Source organism: Rhyacophila brunnea, unplaced genomic scaffold (genome assembly GCF_057557595.1).
Source record: "Rhyacophila brunnea isolate RB1 unplaced genomic scaffold, BYU_Rbru_1.0 scaffold_18, whole genome shotgun sequence".
Taxonomy (NCBI): domain Eukaryota; kingdom Metazoa; phylum Arthropoda; class Insecta; order Trichoptera; family Rhyacophilidae; genus Rhyacophila; species Rhyacophila brunnea.
The window spans coordinates 38,644,990-38,661,749 of record NW_028232837.1 but is presented as its reverse complement, the minus strand read 5'-3'; positions in this window follow the sequence as shown (position 1 = coordinate 38,661,749).

The following is a 16,760-nucleotide window of genomic DNA, read 5'->3' as shown; positions in this document are numbered from 1 at the left end:
ATTTTTACTCATATCGGAAACATATCATTGACATTACAAATAAATAAATTACAAATGTAGTTTAAACTGATCTGAAGACACATACTAATACTTATCTCATTCAATTATTAATGTACACATTATTACATAATATAAATATAGATATAAAATAATTACAAGATAAAAAGAACTTTTTATATACAACGTTTTTAAATTTTTTGTTGAATTATTATGCTCAATATGCTCAAAACTTCTACTTGATTTGAAGTACTTACATAAAAAAACAAACAAATATAGAATACTGAAATGTCATTTTGATTTCCATAGTAATGCACGTATATATTAATAATTTAGTTGTTAGGACCACCCACTTAACAACCAATAATAGTGGATTGGTTTACGGATTTCTTCCGAAATAAGTTTTCATGCAAAACAGAATTAACTGAAAATGAATTCAATTCTACTTAAAGATGGCTAAAAGTATTAAATAATGCATTGGCATCGTGTTCTGGTATATTCTAAAAGTTTCAAATGTCTAGTTAGTCGAAAAGTTAGTTAAAAATTGATTGCAAGATTTGTACTGGACAAACAACCACCGGATAAATAAGAATACGACCTAATAAAAACGTTGTAAAATACCGAATACATTAAACCAGCAGTATTTACATGAAAAATCACAAAAAAACAATGCGATCTTTCAGAATACATTTTTTGTGTCTTCCAATTCAATTGTCAAAATTTTATGTAATTAAACAATATCAAACATTTTCATATTGAAAATACATTATTTTGAAAAACCTCTGAAACGGAGACTGAAAAAAGGATTCGAATTTACATCATTCTTTTACCGGGCGTGTGACTTCTCTTGTTTGCGAAGGTATTGATCTACCTATAACTCATGCCAATTAATTCTAATAACTACGAGTACGATACTGTTCAAAGTCCGCCAAGAAAACGCAATCAGCTTTGTAATTAAATCAAAGTAACTCAATATGGGTTCTAATTCCACTCTTTCCAATTTTTTAAAGATTTTTTTCAAATAAGTACACACGTTACAGAAACTTACTTATTATTAATTTAACAAAAGTTTATTGTGCCTACGATGCGAGAATTAAGATTTAATTTTTAAATAGATGTGATAAGAATATTTTGTATGTAATTAAATCATTACATTTAATGAATTAATTTTTGCGATCATCATGATACCTATCTAAAAAAAAAAAATGTAGAACATCCCCTTATTTTCAGTGCTTTATGAATAAACAGTGGGTGTCTATAAATCTGGAAATATGTAATGAATGGTAAGACCCGTGTCGCGAATAACAATGAAATTTGAAGTGTTCAAGTTTTATGTTGTTTTGAATTTAAAATACATTTTCACTAAGGACTCTTTGTAGTAGTATTAGTAATTAAAAATCAAATGTCAACAGAGTCATTTATTATCTGTTTATTTCCTGTTATTTTACTTGAAATAGTTCCTTTACTATTTGCCCCCAAAACTTATCAAAAATGACACTAGTGATTTATTTACGGGCATGTAACCACGGTGCGGAGGTCAATGGAATATTTTTATTATAATAATTCCGTGGCTACTAATATTTAACACAAAAAAGTGACAATAGAAAAAAATAATCCTTTACAAAATTTACAATACTTACCAATTATTTATAAAACCTTATCACGCTCTAGTATTAGACAAGGTTGCGCTTTTCAATGTGACACCTGCAGTATATAGATCGCTTTTGAACCATCGCTGCGGGATGAAGAAGGGTCGTTGACGGAACACATGTTGATATGCCACAATGTCATCCTTACCCCGAAAATTGAACATTTGGAGAAGACTCAAACTATGTGGGTCTTCACCTGAATAGAGCGAAGAAAAAAGCATTGCATTGACACTGATACTGCTTTGAGGAGTTTTGGTTAGCATGTCGAGCTGGTTAACATACATTTAAATACTTTGGTGCCATTCTTGCCAACCATGGTAGTTTCTCATGTGAACATGGAAACAACATTACTTACAGTCTCATACAGGTCAACTAGCGCCATCTAAGATACAAAGCCTGAGCATATATTTTTGCACAAGCATATTTTTCAAACGAGTGGTCCTACTGTTCGGGTATCAAAATCAGATCCCAGATTGCTTGACATATTGATTTGCAATACCACATAATTATAATCTCTTTCTCGTTTCTAATTTCGAAAATTAAATTGTAATACTTAGCTTTCACAAATTTATTTTAACAACGTGCTTTATTTAGGCTGAATTGATGGCGTAAACAGCATTATTTTTATAACTTTGACGTCTTCGTCTAAAATAATATTTATTGCTAATTCTGATAATAACTCAAAATATGGTATATTTAACTCATTTAAATATTTTTTGAATGTTTGTTTGACAATTAAATCTGCGTGACAAGGTTTATCATTTTGTAAAGCAACACGATAAAATAATATTATTTTTTGTAACAAAGTAGTAACTTAAAAATATATACCGTCGAATGGGGTGGATAGAGACACTTTTTTCCCTTGACGATAATGTATCTGCATACTTATTCCAAATTATATCAACACGATTAGCTTAAAACTTGTTTTTATAGTCCTTCTACATGTTTATGGACATATTTTTCAAATATCCTTTAAGGTTATTAAAGAACAGCCAATTTTGTTCGATGTCTCTATTTAACTTGAATTGGGTTGAATAGAGACGAGAGGGGGGTGAATAGAGACTTGGAAGGTGAATAGAGACTTGGAAGGTGAATAGAGACAAAATGTATAGGGAGGTAGGTAGATGTAGGTCATTTATAAACATTCATACATTTGAGATTATTAAATCGAATTATAATGTTACAAGTGCAATTTTATAAAACATAATATTTATCAATATATAAAATATATAAGCATTTGGTTTCCTTACACTAACTTTACATACATTTATGGAATTTATAAAATCAAAATATTTATTTTACAATTATTGCACTAGGTTTCTTTTTGAAAGATAATTATCAATCAATTATGAAAATATTATAAAATAGGTAGGTATCTAGTTACATAAAATTAATATTGTGAGTTTATTAGGTAGATGAGTAGGTAACTGAAAATTAAAAATGCTCAAATCTATGGAGTTTAGGTATTAAATGAAATTATTAATTTTACATGTGCACTATTTAAAAAGATATTTATCAATGAATAAAATCATTATTATTTAGTTATTAACATTAATTAGTATTATTGGAAGTTTTCCCAATATAATAGCTTGTACAGCATTCTTCAAAACCTATGGGTTGTGTTTGAGGTGTCTTTTGGTGCTTCGGGGATCTGGTTTAAAACACTTGGCATGTTTATATTGTACAGTGATCTTTCTAAAAAAAGAAAAAGAAGAAATATTATACCAAACATAGTCACTTTTCAAACTATTTAAATTTAAGTTTTCTGTATCATCACTGTCTCTATTCACCCACAGGCTGTCCTTATTCACCCCGTATTGCGTCTCTATTCACCCCTTATGGCGTCTCTATTCACCCCCTTCTCGTCTCTATTCACCCCAAAATATGTGAAAATTTCAAGTTCTGTCAAAAGAGCCCAATAATGCCGAAATTCGATGAAATACTATACAAACTTGTGTTTATAGTATAAAAAACACTTGCAGTAAATGTAAATTATTATGTTAACACAGTTATACTTACGTTTTCTGGAATAATATCAAAGTTTTTGAGCAGTCGAAAAGTAACGATTCACGGACACCGAAGTCTAACGCAGTTGTTTAAATTTTGACAGATTATAGAGTTGCTTTGGTGTTGTCATCCAAAATATGAGATTACCAGCAGTCAAAAAATATTCACATACTCATGATAAATACGTAGGATACTTATTAAAGTTGTGTTGAAATTCATACCATGTTTTTGTCTCTTTTCACCCCACAGTCTCTATTCACCCCAAACGACGGTATATATCCTGTTTATCATACTATTAATAATTGATAACGTACTTGATAGGTCACCCATAGACAGCAGTGGGAGGGGTATGAAAGGTAGGACCACTCGTTGTCGCCAAGTTTCCGAATGCTTCTGCTTGTACTTAAGTCGGCTTTGGGTCAACGCCAGTGACGTCCGTAGACAAAATGCCGCCCCTAGGCAGCGTCAAATGCCCCCCCATTTTTTATACAGTATTTTTTATCATCCTTTCATGACTTCAATATCTAAGAAATGTGTTGTATGGATACATTACTAACAAATTATATACCACTAAATCTAATTTAAATGCCATCTCTAATTCAATAGAAAATATTGTGAAACCACGGTTTCAGATACGTTAAAAATATACCTGACAACTTTCAAAACTCGCGAGTGACAGGCAAAAATATTTGATAAATTAATCACTTAGGTAACTATGTAGGTACATACTTATAATTTGCAAATCTGTACGTGTCGTTGTTGGTCATCAAGGATGTGACGTCCAAGGACAACGGAAGTAAACTAGACATCGCGAGCCCAACAAAAAAATACAGTCCTATTAAACCTTTTATGTTAATTAACACATTTTGTTTCCAACCATTGGGCTGATTTTTTTAATGGAAAGATATTTTCGTTATTAAGTACTAAGATTAGGTACCTATTTCTATATCTATATACCTAATGATTCCTCTCGGTTTGCCGTCCTTTGAGTAACTGCCGCCCCCAAGCGACGCGCAATCTGCCTACCCCCACGAGACGTCACTGGTCAACGCTATATTATTTGAGAGCCAAATGTCATTTATTTAAAACAGGCATGGATCTGGCATTTATTACCATGAGTCTTAATTTCAGCGTTACAAATCAATATCTCCACCGAATCTTTAGAGTACGCTAGTATGACCGCATTATGAACGTTCGAGATCATATTGGTGATGGATCTGAGCATGAAAAAGAATTTCACACGACTAGGGCATAGTATCTTTCGGATCCATAATAACATTGAAGTTTTCTAACATAATTTGTTCAATTATGATATAAACTGAGAATTGGCTTTTCGGTAGTGAAATGGTAGATACTCGATAGTAATTTAATTAATTATCTCGTAAGATAATATTATTCATATTATTTGATAAAGATAATTAGACTGTAATCAAATAATGTCGAAAAAATTAAAATACTACTTTGACAACGTTTTTAATAGAGATGGATATCTATCCTCCTGTTATAAAAATTAGAATTGATACCTTTTAATTTCATATCCGTTTTAATTAACTTCATCGAATAAAATCTGAAATTATAAATTAATTCTCGGAGGTAAGTTAATTACTAGTTGGTAGAATTTTCATTAAAAATATAAAAGGTTGCGATAGCTGCTGATAAAATGAAATCGAGAGAATTCGTTCGCAAAAATACTTGTACAAGATAATCATAACAAGATGTGAACGAAGCGAAAGTTAAGTAGAAAACGATAAATAATACGTAATGAATCGTGTCTAATAAATCAAAGAAAATGTTCGTTATCAAATCTGCTTGTTTACCTGCTACCCTGATATAATATAGATGCCTACAAACACACACACACATATACATACAGCTACGAGACAGTAGCGCATCCCGAGGGGAGATCAATATAATGCGTAAACCTTTTAAAATGCGAAATGTACACATAAATACAATTTCTAATTTTTAGCAAGTAATTCGCGAATGTTATATGGCAAAAAAATATGTTAAAAAATAAATAAAAAGCAAAGAACTAGGGACTAGAGATGAGTTTGAAATACTGTCACCAGTTTGTGTACTCAAGTCTCGGATGAAACTACCCATACTCAGCATGTGTGGCCCAATAAACTTGTTCCAAAAAACTTGTGATGATATCATCGCGAATCGCTCGCCAGTTAAAATATAGGTCATAAATTTTGTGTCGCAGCGGATTCCCTCATGGTGACTGGTGAGATGACGCACAGGCTTGTTATGAATGGTATGAGTATGACCGCTCAAAACATATTGTTTTAAAAAACAATCATTGTTATTCATTCTATGAACAAGAATATTATAGTTATAACCTAACAGAAAAACAACTCAAAAATTTAAAATGTGTTTAAAATTTTATAATAAATAGGACATTTCGAAAAGCTGACCTCAGAGTATTTTTAGTGATTCTATTGAAACCGATATTTCAAATACTAATATGGAGTGGGTTTAAGTTCCAGTTGAGTATGGGACTTGTGTATGACTTGCGTATGTCACATACGCACGTCAAATAGTCTATATAGTATTCCAAATACTAGTAAGTTTTTTGGAACAAGTTTATATACTAAGTATTTTTTATACTGGTAGTAAGTATACTATTAGCATTGATATACTACTGGATGAATCATATGCTTCTTAAAATGACGCCCGATTTTCAGCGACTCGGCCTTTGTTAAAACTTACTGAGTAAGCCCGACCTAGCTTGCATCTTACTCTAACTAATAGTCAGCGCATGACGACTTGCTCTGTCTGTTTTGCGTTGCAGCCACCCTTAGGTTCACTATTCCAAGAACGCAAATTTAGTTTTACAGCCAGGGCAATACGGGTGAAATTCGGGAATCCATGTTAACGGTCATAACGCATTATACCTACAAGGAAATATTATAAGACGATATTCGTAATATCTTTTGTGGTACATTTTTAAAATGACACTTGTATGGGAACTGCTCATCTAGTAGTATATCAATGACTATTAGTCTTCAAAATCGACCAGTTTTCCCACCTATACTAGGGACCGATAATAATTATCATATTTAAGTATGAAATGCACTATGTGTAAATTTTCCTCTAACAACAAGTTTAGTATGAAACGGTTTGACAACAAAAAAAATTAAAAATCAACATAAACAATATGATATCGTTATTGATAATAATAATAATAGAGTAACTTTAACTCATTATAATATCATTGTCGACTAAATGTGATAGTCTTTTCCACACCCACATACATATGCTTGCTTGGAGTCATTGTTTCTTTTAATTAACAAATAACAATAGATTTTTAGTATTAATAACATAACAATGATGGCGTACTGCCACTGTTTGTAGCTACACAAATCATTTATCACCCTGACAGTAGAATCTGTAGCAAGTTTAGTGAGTGCGCTACGCTGACCCCCGAAATGGCGGACGCCAGGCAATCATTATTTTATTTTAATTAATTAACAAATTTAATTCAAAGCCATTTCTTTGACGCACTTTGTTACTTTAACGTTGACTAGTACAATAAAAAAATATATAATTAAAATGTCATTTGAATTGTATGAATAATTAATTACCTATTTTGAATGGTTCACCTAGAAAGCCGGCTTTTTGTTTCACTTGGAACAATCTTAATAAAACTCTATAGGTACTGCGTTAAGTAACAAACACATTTCATTCAACGTAACAAGACCAAATTGGAATTTTAATTAAAATACTTCCAAAATACTCATTTTAATTAGAAAAAAGACTGGATTCAAATTATTATTTTATTATAGTGTATGGTTTGCGTAAAATTGAAAAAAATGCTTTCCTGAATATCAAAAACTGATTAATTCTCTACTAGTACTAGTACACACACATATTCACGTAATGAAAAAAGATGTTGATTCGATTTTAATATATATTTTTTTTCATTATTATAATTTATTCACATAATATATAGACAATGGTTGGATCTAGCCGCGTGCCCCTCTATTCGCACCTTACCCCTATCTGCAAGAGTTGACCACTTTACCTATACGAAATGATTTGTTGGAAGTATGTTACTTTGAAAAAGTTTTAATTTGATTTCGGAAACTTTTAAGAAATCAAATGAAACCAGTAAATTTATAACAGGAATGTTCTTTATAAGCACCCTAAGTTTTATGAATATTGGCCACGCGGCATAAGCGTTGAACTATAAAGCCGTGGCTCCCAGGTTCGAATCCTGGGTCTGGCAAGTAGACATATTGTTTTTCAATTTGTGTGTGTCAGGGTATGGACCTAATAGGTTGAGCAAGTGGCTGACATCCATTTCTCGTAAAAAACAAAATCTTTCAATACAAACCTCCACTCTGTGGAGGCCCATATGATCCTACCAGGATCGGACATGGTCGAAAAACAAAACATATTTTATGTAAAAATAGTCAAAACGCTGAGAAAAAATAAAAATAAAGCTATATACGTACAGACGTTACCTACCTACCTACCTAAGTAGGTATATGTACATATAAATAAAAATATGAATAACTGTTGATTTTGATTCTAGACGGAATTTCATAAATAATTCGACGATTTTTTCCAATACCACCTAAAAAAACCTCGACTTTCCTTTTGATCAGAATTTGTGAAATTCGTAGATGAAAAAAAATCTCTACTTTGAATTAGACGGAAAAGTTATTTTTTATGAAAATTCACAAGTTTGTCAGAATCAAATATTCTTGAAATCTAGTATAGTTGCCAATCTCGAGAATCGAAAAAGAGTGGAGAAATCATATTCTTTTATTTTACCTAGTGACAGCTAACAGTGCTAAAGTGATTTTTGGTTTGTGGAGACCTTGAAATATTTTCTAAAATCACCCGGTGAACCATTTTCGGCTCGACAGGGGTAAAAATATGTTTTATTTATTGAAAATATATTTACTTCTACACTATCAGCTTAGATCAATCCACTGCTGGATTGCTTTAAGTCGATGCCATTCCTCTCAGTCCCGTGCACTGCGTTACTATTTATTACAAGCGCCTCTCCTTCCCGGATATCTTCTACCTCTTGGGTTTCATTGGACGACAAGATTTGTTCAGTACGTCTCTCCTTTGAGCTATATGCCTGCCCAATTCTTTTACAGTTTTTAACTCTATTACCTTACGATGGCCGTGCGGCTTAAGCATCTGCCTATAGTGTTTTGGGCCCCAGGTTCGAATACTGGGTCTGGCAAGTACACATATTTTTTTTCCAATTTGTGTATGAGTCAGAATATGGACCTAATAGGTTGAGCAAGTGGCTGACTTCCATTTCTCATAAAAAAACAACATCTGTTAATATAAACCTTCACTCTGTGGAGGCCCATATTATAATCCTATTAGGATCGGACATGGTCAGAATGAATGAATGAACATCGCGAAATCATTCGCCATACCTACGTATTATATGACGTAGGTATATTAAAAACGTATAAATACTAATGATTATGATACAATATAAAAAAGTATCAATATTTATTCATTTGAAAGCATATTATAATATTTACATATTCTTGAAATTTATTCAAACATGTATCATATATTACATAGACTCAGGTAGTATGTAAGGTAAAATGTTATATAATGTATAGGTAAGTATACAATATATCAGCAATCGCAGTTTGCAAGAGGCTGTATTTAAGGCTTGTTCAGCGAAGCATAAGCCTGCTACTGCTTTGAATCAATACATTAATATCATAACGAGGTATCAGAAATAATTCATTTCGAAGATGAATGCGACAAGCAATCGATCTCGCTGGCGCAAAATATAATATTACATTTTCTATTACTCAGACATTTAATAGGGTTGAAAAGCTCAGACAGTTGGAAAACTTTGCAAATTAATGTTCATTATTCGTTTGCTCCTTATACGAGAGTCTTATAATATATTATATGAAGATTACCACTCCAAAGTTTGTCACTCGGAATTAATAGCATTGAGGAGTCGTAAAAGTAATGTTTGTATTGCAATCCATTACTGTAAACTATAATGTTGTTCTATTCATTGGTGAAATAACTTGTTTTTGCTCTATTACTAATGTATATTTTTTACTAAAAGCATTTAGTATCACAGCAATAACAAACAATATCAATATACATGTCTCCCCGTTTCTAAAAAGCCGTAAGTGAAACATGACTTTTTTTGAATTGCCTGTCTGGCTTTAATATCTCCTCGGCTAACATCACTACATACTATTATAGTTGATGAATTGGGTCACGAGATACCCGAATTTCTATTTTACCATATCGTATATATTTGAATACAATATTGAATCTCAATTAACCCAACACGAATAAATCGTAAATATTGTTAAAATTGGGGAACTACGAGTAACGTTTATTTTTTGTCGAAGAATTTATAATAGTAGAAAAAATATAAGATCTTTGTTATTTATATTTATAATATTATATTCGACCATGTCCGATCCTAATATGATCATAATATTGGCCTCCACAGAGTAGAGGTTTGTATTAACAGATTTTGTTTTTGCGAGAAATGTATGTCAGCCACTTGCTCGACCTATTAGGTCCATACTCTGACTCATACACAAATTGAAAAACAATATGTGTAGGTACTTGCCAGACCCTGGATTCGAACCTGGGACCCACAACTCTTTAGGCCGACGCTTAAGCCGCGCGGCCATCGTGATTGTTTTTTAATATAATATATAAATTCGGTTCACGGAAAAATGACCGCAGTAGGCAACGCAAGCTTCTCTCCAAACCAACCCGCTCCGCACAACACTCGGTCTCAATTGAGTGTATCACGATGCCCTACGTTGGAAATGTCTCAGGAGCAGTTGTCCAAGACTAAGGTCGTCACGCTCTCAAGAGTGTACTTTGACGAATTTTATTCAAGACTAATACTAACAAAAAATAAATGACTAATTATTAAATATATATTATTATATAAAATAAAACTCAAAAAATACTGATAGACGAAACTTCTTCATAGTGTAATAGCCGAGAAAATAGATCAACGAGTGTAACTCATTTAATACGCTACAAACTCAAGCTAAAAAATAAGCTAAAAAAATTTAATGGAGACACTCAAATCCGTAAAAGTTATCAAAACTGCCATCAAAAAATAATATCGTCGGTGAAACATTGTGTTAAATTTACAATTATTGTTTTTTAATGTCAAGTCGTATGCAATATCTTAGCGATGAAGTATTTTTAAGTGTTTTTGAGAATGTTTGAATTTGTCCGTGCGTTTTATTTATCCGCGGTGGTAAATTATCTAAGTACGTGTAAACGCAGCTTTGGAGCGTGCTGACTTGGTATAATATGCATACACATGTACATAGTTGTATAAAATCATAATCATAAAATTATGCTTAAAGTACACATTATATTATGTTAATGGATGTCATATACCCATTAAAAGCCTTCAAGTAAATCCAATCAAACAATTTATATAAGTAATACCTAATTATTCTATAAAATGAAATATTAATCAGGACCGTTTCAATGTAGATACACTGTCTTAAAAATATGGTCTTTATTATGCAGATCTAAATCTAATTTTGTACAAACGCTGCACAAAAAACCACATTCGCTTCTAAGCAAAGTATAATATGTGCCTCCGCAGAGTAGAGGTCATATTAACATACCTTTTCCACAGGGTATGGCTATTAGCCATTCACACGAACGCTGCTTATATCATAATGAAATAACTTTCTCCTTCATAATGACGTATTCTGTATTAATAATACGAGTGTGTAGGTATATTAGTCAGTATTGGTACCTACTTGTAATATGTTTTTTACGATAATTGAGTTTCAGGCTATGCACCCATCTTCAGAACGATTTTAAGATAACGATAACATTAAGATGTCGTTTTGAAGATGAGTTCATAATCGGAAACAGCTGTCAACACAGGTAGCTCAATTATTATAGAATTCATAAAAAACTTTTAAAACCATTATAATAAAGTTCTAAAATGTAAATGCCAGTTAAATTAAGATAATATCAACATGTAAGTTAAATGTGTTGTTATTTAAGACTGAATATACATAAGATTTAAGAAAATAGTATTAATTATTCCATGATGTGTGTTTGATAAAATCCGAGTCTTGGAATTCTGTTGTTATTTGTTGGTTGTATATTCTTGTGGCAACTTGGAATACCAAGTTATCTAATAATATTAGGGAAGTAGGTAATATTAATAGTAGATATATTCAATCAGTGGGTATCAGTATCTCTAAGCTGTATCTGTTTATAGTGTTCGTGTAAAAAGGACGAAGCAAATCGTTTTAAATGTGTTTTTTTAGTATTATTGGTATACTGCGGTTGATTGTAATTAGTATAATATTTTCCCACCAATACGACAATTAATAGTATTAAGGCACCAGACACCCACGATGGACGAGCTGTTGACGTGTTGGCTAATAATGTAGTAGTTCCCAGGTTCGAATTATGGGTCTAGAAAATACACATATTGTTTTTCAGTTTGTATTTGGAGTCAGCATATCGAACTGATAGGCTGAGCAAGTGGATAACATTTTTTTTTATAAAAAAAATCTGTTAATATAAACCTGCACTCTGTGGAGGCCCATACAATTTTCGTAGGAACAGACGTGTTCAAAAAAAAAATTAGGCACCTGCAAACTGCTGATAAAATTTTAAATTGACTGTTTTTCTATATAAATTGATATTAACCATTTGAATAATTCATTTAGTCGTTGCTTTGGCTTAAACACACACTGAAAGAAAATAAGAGGTGAATTTTGAAAAATAAAACTGAGAAAACTGCATTTAATTGTTTTTAAAAAATATTTAAATAAATTTAATTGAATAGTTTATAATTATAGTACTTTATAATTACGAGCTCTAAAAATTATTTGATGAGCCTAACGTAGTAAAGTTTATTGAAACGCAATGCTTGCATAGGGTCGGCGACGTAACATTTATGGATAATACTGACAAAGCACCTCACATTTAATGGTCCAGGGAGGAAAATAGAGCGAGACTTCCGAGCGCTAGGAGTGATCGACCGGAGAAAGAGAGCGGAGGACCAGGCAGAATGGATGCGGTCCTGGTTCACCCCGGGTTTTAATGCCAAAGAAGTTATTAAGGAAGTTAGAGTCAATTTTATTCGGAATATTAAAAAAAAAAGTCTTAATAATATTAAAGAGCGTATTATATTTTATAAAACAGTCTATTATATTATATTTTTTCCTTTGAATTTTTTTTCAGTTGATCTGGAAAGTAATATTAAAAAAAACCTAATGTAAGAAGACAATACTATTTGAATAAAAATAATTATTTTTGTACGCTGGAGTTCATTTAAAGAATGATTGTGGTGGAAGTGCGAGTACCTACGCGGTATTTTAAAGAAATGTGACTCGTATTATTAAAGCCTATTAATGCTGAAAGTTAATAAAAAGAAAAATTTAGAAATACGAAAACTGATACTTACCTACCCTTCTGAGGCTTTCCGCTTCCCCACTGGCTCTGGAGGCTTTCTAAAAGGAAACAGGAAGGATGTTATTGTTTTATTTTATGATTTTATTCAGCATGTTCGTATTTTTTACATTACATTTTTCCATTTCGGGAGTTAAAATTTTAGAATAGGTTCTTTGCCCAGTAGTTTTTATACTTAAATATGAATCGTTAATATGACATAAAAGTTTATACAAATTTTATTTACCTATCCCCTAGAATAGTGTTTTGCAAACTGTGAAACCGCGAAAGTTGTTAAGTGCCAAGGGGTTGAATCTCAGAATAGATAATAAGTAGAATTCCGATAAGCTATATTCAATACGCTACATTTTGATGCAGGGTGTGAGTGTTCTACGAAAATAAAACACGCATTATGCACGTGCAATAGTGTGTATAATACACCAATATTAAATGAGTGTCAATGAATATATCGAGAGCAGTTATTAGTATTCGACGTATGACGTATTCTTGACATTTTTAAAGTTTATCCTGGATTATTCCATACTCGAGATTGGTTACCTGCTACTCCTTACCCGTTAGGTGTTAAAGTTTCCATTATTTCTGAGTTCCCTGGGTTGAATGATTTTGTTTATATACTATTTATTATTTTCACAAGCATTTTTTGAGTTTTCACCTGTATCAAATAATTTTTATTGGTAACTTTTAGAATTTTCCATGTTGCATTTATGTGAAATGGATTTTAATGCATTTGTGACCACCAAAATAAGAAAGAAAAAGAAATTGAATTATTGACGTGGGCCCTTCCTTTTTGTCTAAAGATCACAAAATAATATGGAACTGTACATCAGTGCATATATTTCTTTTATCACTTAAAAAAGCTATTTAATAGTGTTAATTATCATTTAAAAAAATTATAACTTATTATTTAATCTGTTATTAATAATAAATAGCTAATAACAGTTACATGCCCGTAGGTACATGCGGTGTAAAATTGGACAAATATTTTGTAAGGTTGTGAAATGCTACCTTGGGCGTTATTTAATCACAATAGATTAATAATTCTATTAGATTATAATATGTTTTTAATGAAATTACTGAGAATTTTATATACATTATTTATTAAAAGAAAAATTCACTAAGAGAACAAAACTTATAAACGTTATAATTTGAAGTCAGTTTACGTTTACATCAAGTTACGCCAGTAAGTTGATAGTACCTACTAATTTATTTTTGGTGGTATGAAGTCGTCCATAAATGAAACCACATTTTTTTGGTATTTATAGACCCCTCTTTTCCCATCGTCACACTTTCTTACAAAATCTTACCTCCCTGTTTAAATTAAGTCACATTTACCTTTCATTAAAAAGCAAAAAAATGTATAAAATGATTGAATTTCATTATAATGTTAATAATGTTCAGAATTAATCATGACGTATATATTGATGGATTCGTGATATTCCTTTTTAATAAACACTCCCCCCCAATCCTTTTCGTCAAAATCTCCATATTAGGTATATCGATCCTCTGCTTTTTCAGTTGTATTATTGTCCTCTTTGCGAGTATGGTGAGATTCAGATCGAGGAGTATATCATGGGGTTATGTTACATGTATGCCTTCTTTGGAGGAGTTTCAGCCGTACTCTAGGTCACACCGGAAGCTATTGAGAGGATTAATGCTTTGCTGGTTCCACTGTAACCTGTCATCTGACTATATCTATGATATTGTTTTCTTCTTTATCTTTTTGAAGAAAATGTTTAACATATTTATTTTTATACTGTCATCATATTGTAATTATTATAAATAGTAAATAATAAAATGTATAGTTAAATGGAATTATTAATCTAAATGTTGTAAGTTATAGTCGACTAATCCGAAGATAAGTTTATAGCTGACAATGTAAATTACCTAGTTAAAGTAGAATTAACAAAAATAACGCACCCCCGATAAAATAGAGTCATAACTCAAATTTAGATTTTTCAATAGAGCCAAAAAACTAAAAAAAAGGTTAACTTAGTATCAATGTAATAGAATCGCAATGCCATCTAGCGGCTTAATAGTAAAGCTAAAATTATGACTTTGCAGATGGAGATTTTTTTTGTGAATATTTCTGTATACTTAACACAAAATCGTGTTTTTGACTTATGACTCTATTTTATCGGATATGCGATAATGATTAAATAACTATGACAACACTAATATTAATAATAATACATCGAAAAAGTAATACTAGATTACCATGGTTACTGTATTTAACAAAACGCTTTTGTTACTTAAACACAGTATACCCATCAAGCAGTGTTTTATTGCAAACTTTGTAGCTTGTTTGTGTATATTATAATAATAGAACAGAGTATAAACTGCGAAGGCAAAGAGTTGAAATTGCAGGTAAGTGTAACACAATGGTAGTGGGCGCCATAAATTCGAAGGCTGTTGACATAAATACAGTATAAGATGACAACGGAACGGCCGGAGCTTTTCCCTGCAGTACACTATTTCAACAAGTCTCGGGAAGCTCTGAACGTTCAGCATGCAGCGTATACACCTCGCCAGCTAACACTTCTCTTCCGTATGAAAATCTGTCTTGGAATCGCGCGTGTCCTACATACTAGGCGAGATTATGAAATATATTCTTGGAGAACTTAATAATTAATCTCTTTCTTCAGTTGCATAATATACTATACTGTTACACAATGTTCAGGTTGGTAGGATTCTTGGTATAGAACACCATGTGAGAAAGCTTCAATAATTACTTCATAATGATGAAAAGATGATATGATTTCAATGATGTGATCTGCTGCTCTTTGGTTTCGTCAGGAGTTCTGTCAATATAAAAAAAAAACATAATAGATGATAAGTTCAGGATGGATGATATATACGCGACCTTCACTCAAACCGAAACAGATTTAGCGCAACGAAGGTCGAACAGATACGTTGTGTATGAGTCACGCTGTAATTAGCGGCGGTAAAGCTATAACAAACTTGCCCACGTCCGCTTTCTGGATATCACTTAAGCTAACTGAATGTTATTCAATCACGGTCACGTGATGACCCGTAATTTCTCGTTGTCTGGTCTTGTGAAAATAATCAATAAGGGATTTGGAAGTAGGTGGGAGAAAAGGAATGTAGACTAGCATATTTGGCCCAACCATATTCAATTAAACTTACTAAACAATGTCGGAACCTTACGACTGACAATAATTGTCACCCGAATGATTTAGGCAGCAGCATTTTTTAAGGCTTTGCATTACACTCTTGGCATTCAGCGGCACACTGAGCACGTCTTTGGGGAAAACCCATGATGCTTTTGATTTTGTTCATCCATTTAAAATTTGTTATTTATTTTCATCTTCTTTAGACACGATCAAATACCACAAGTTTTTGTCTTGGAATCTATGCAGCCAAATAACTGGTGCAGGAAAACTGACAACACTTTATCCCGAATATTAATATTGCTGACAATGGACTCATTATTTGTTCGATTTCGATTTCTAGATCCATATCTAGCATTACATCTTAAATGCGTATATTATTGTCTTTCTCTTACCTTGACGTTCCATGTCTTCCAGACATTCATACACAGTACGCTTTACATGATAATTCGATGTAATATAATATTCAAATAACAAGAGCGTTAAATGAAACAAGATAGTCGATACCTGTTTCTAAACATAGGGTTTCTACTAACTACCA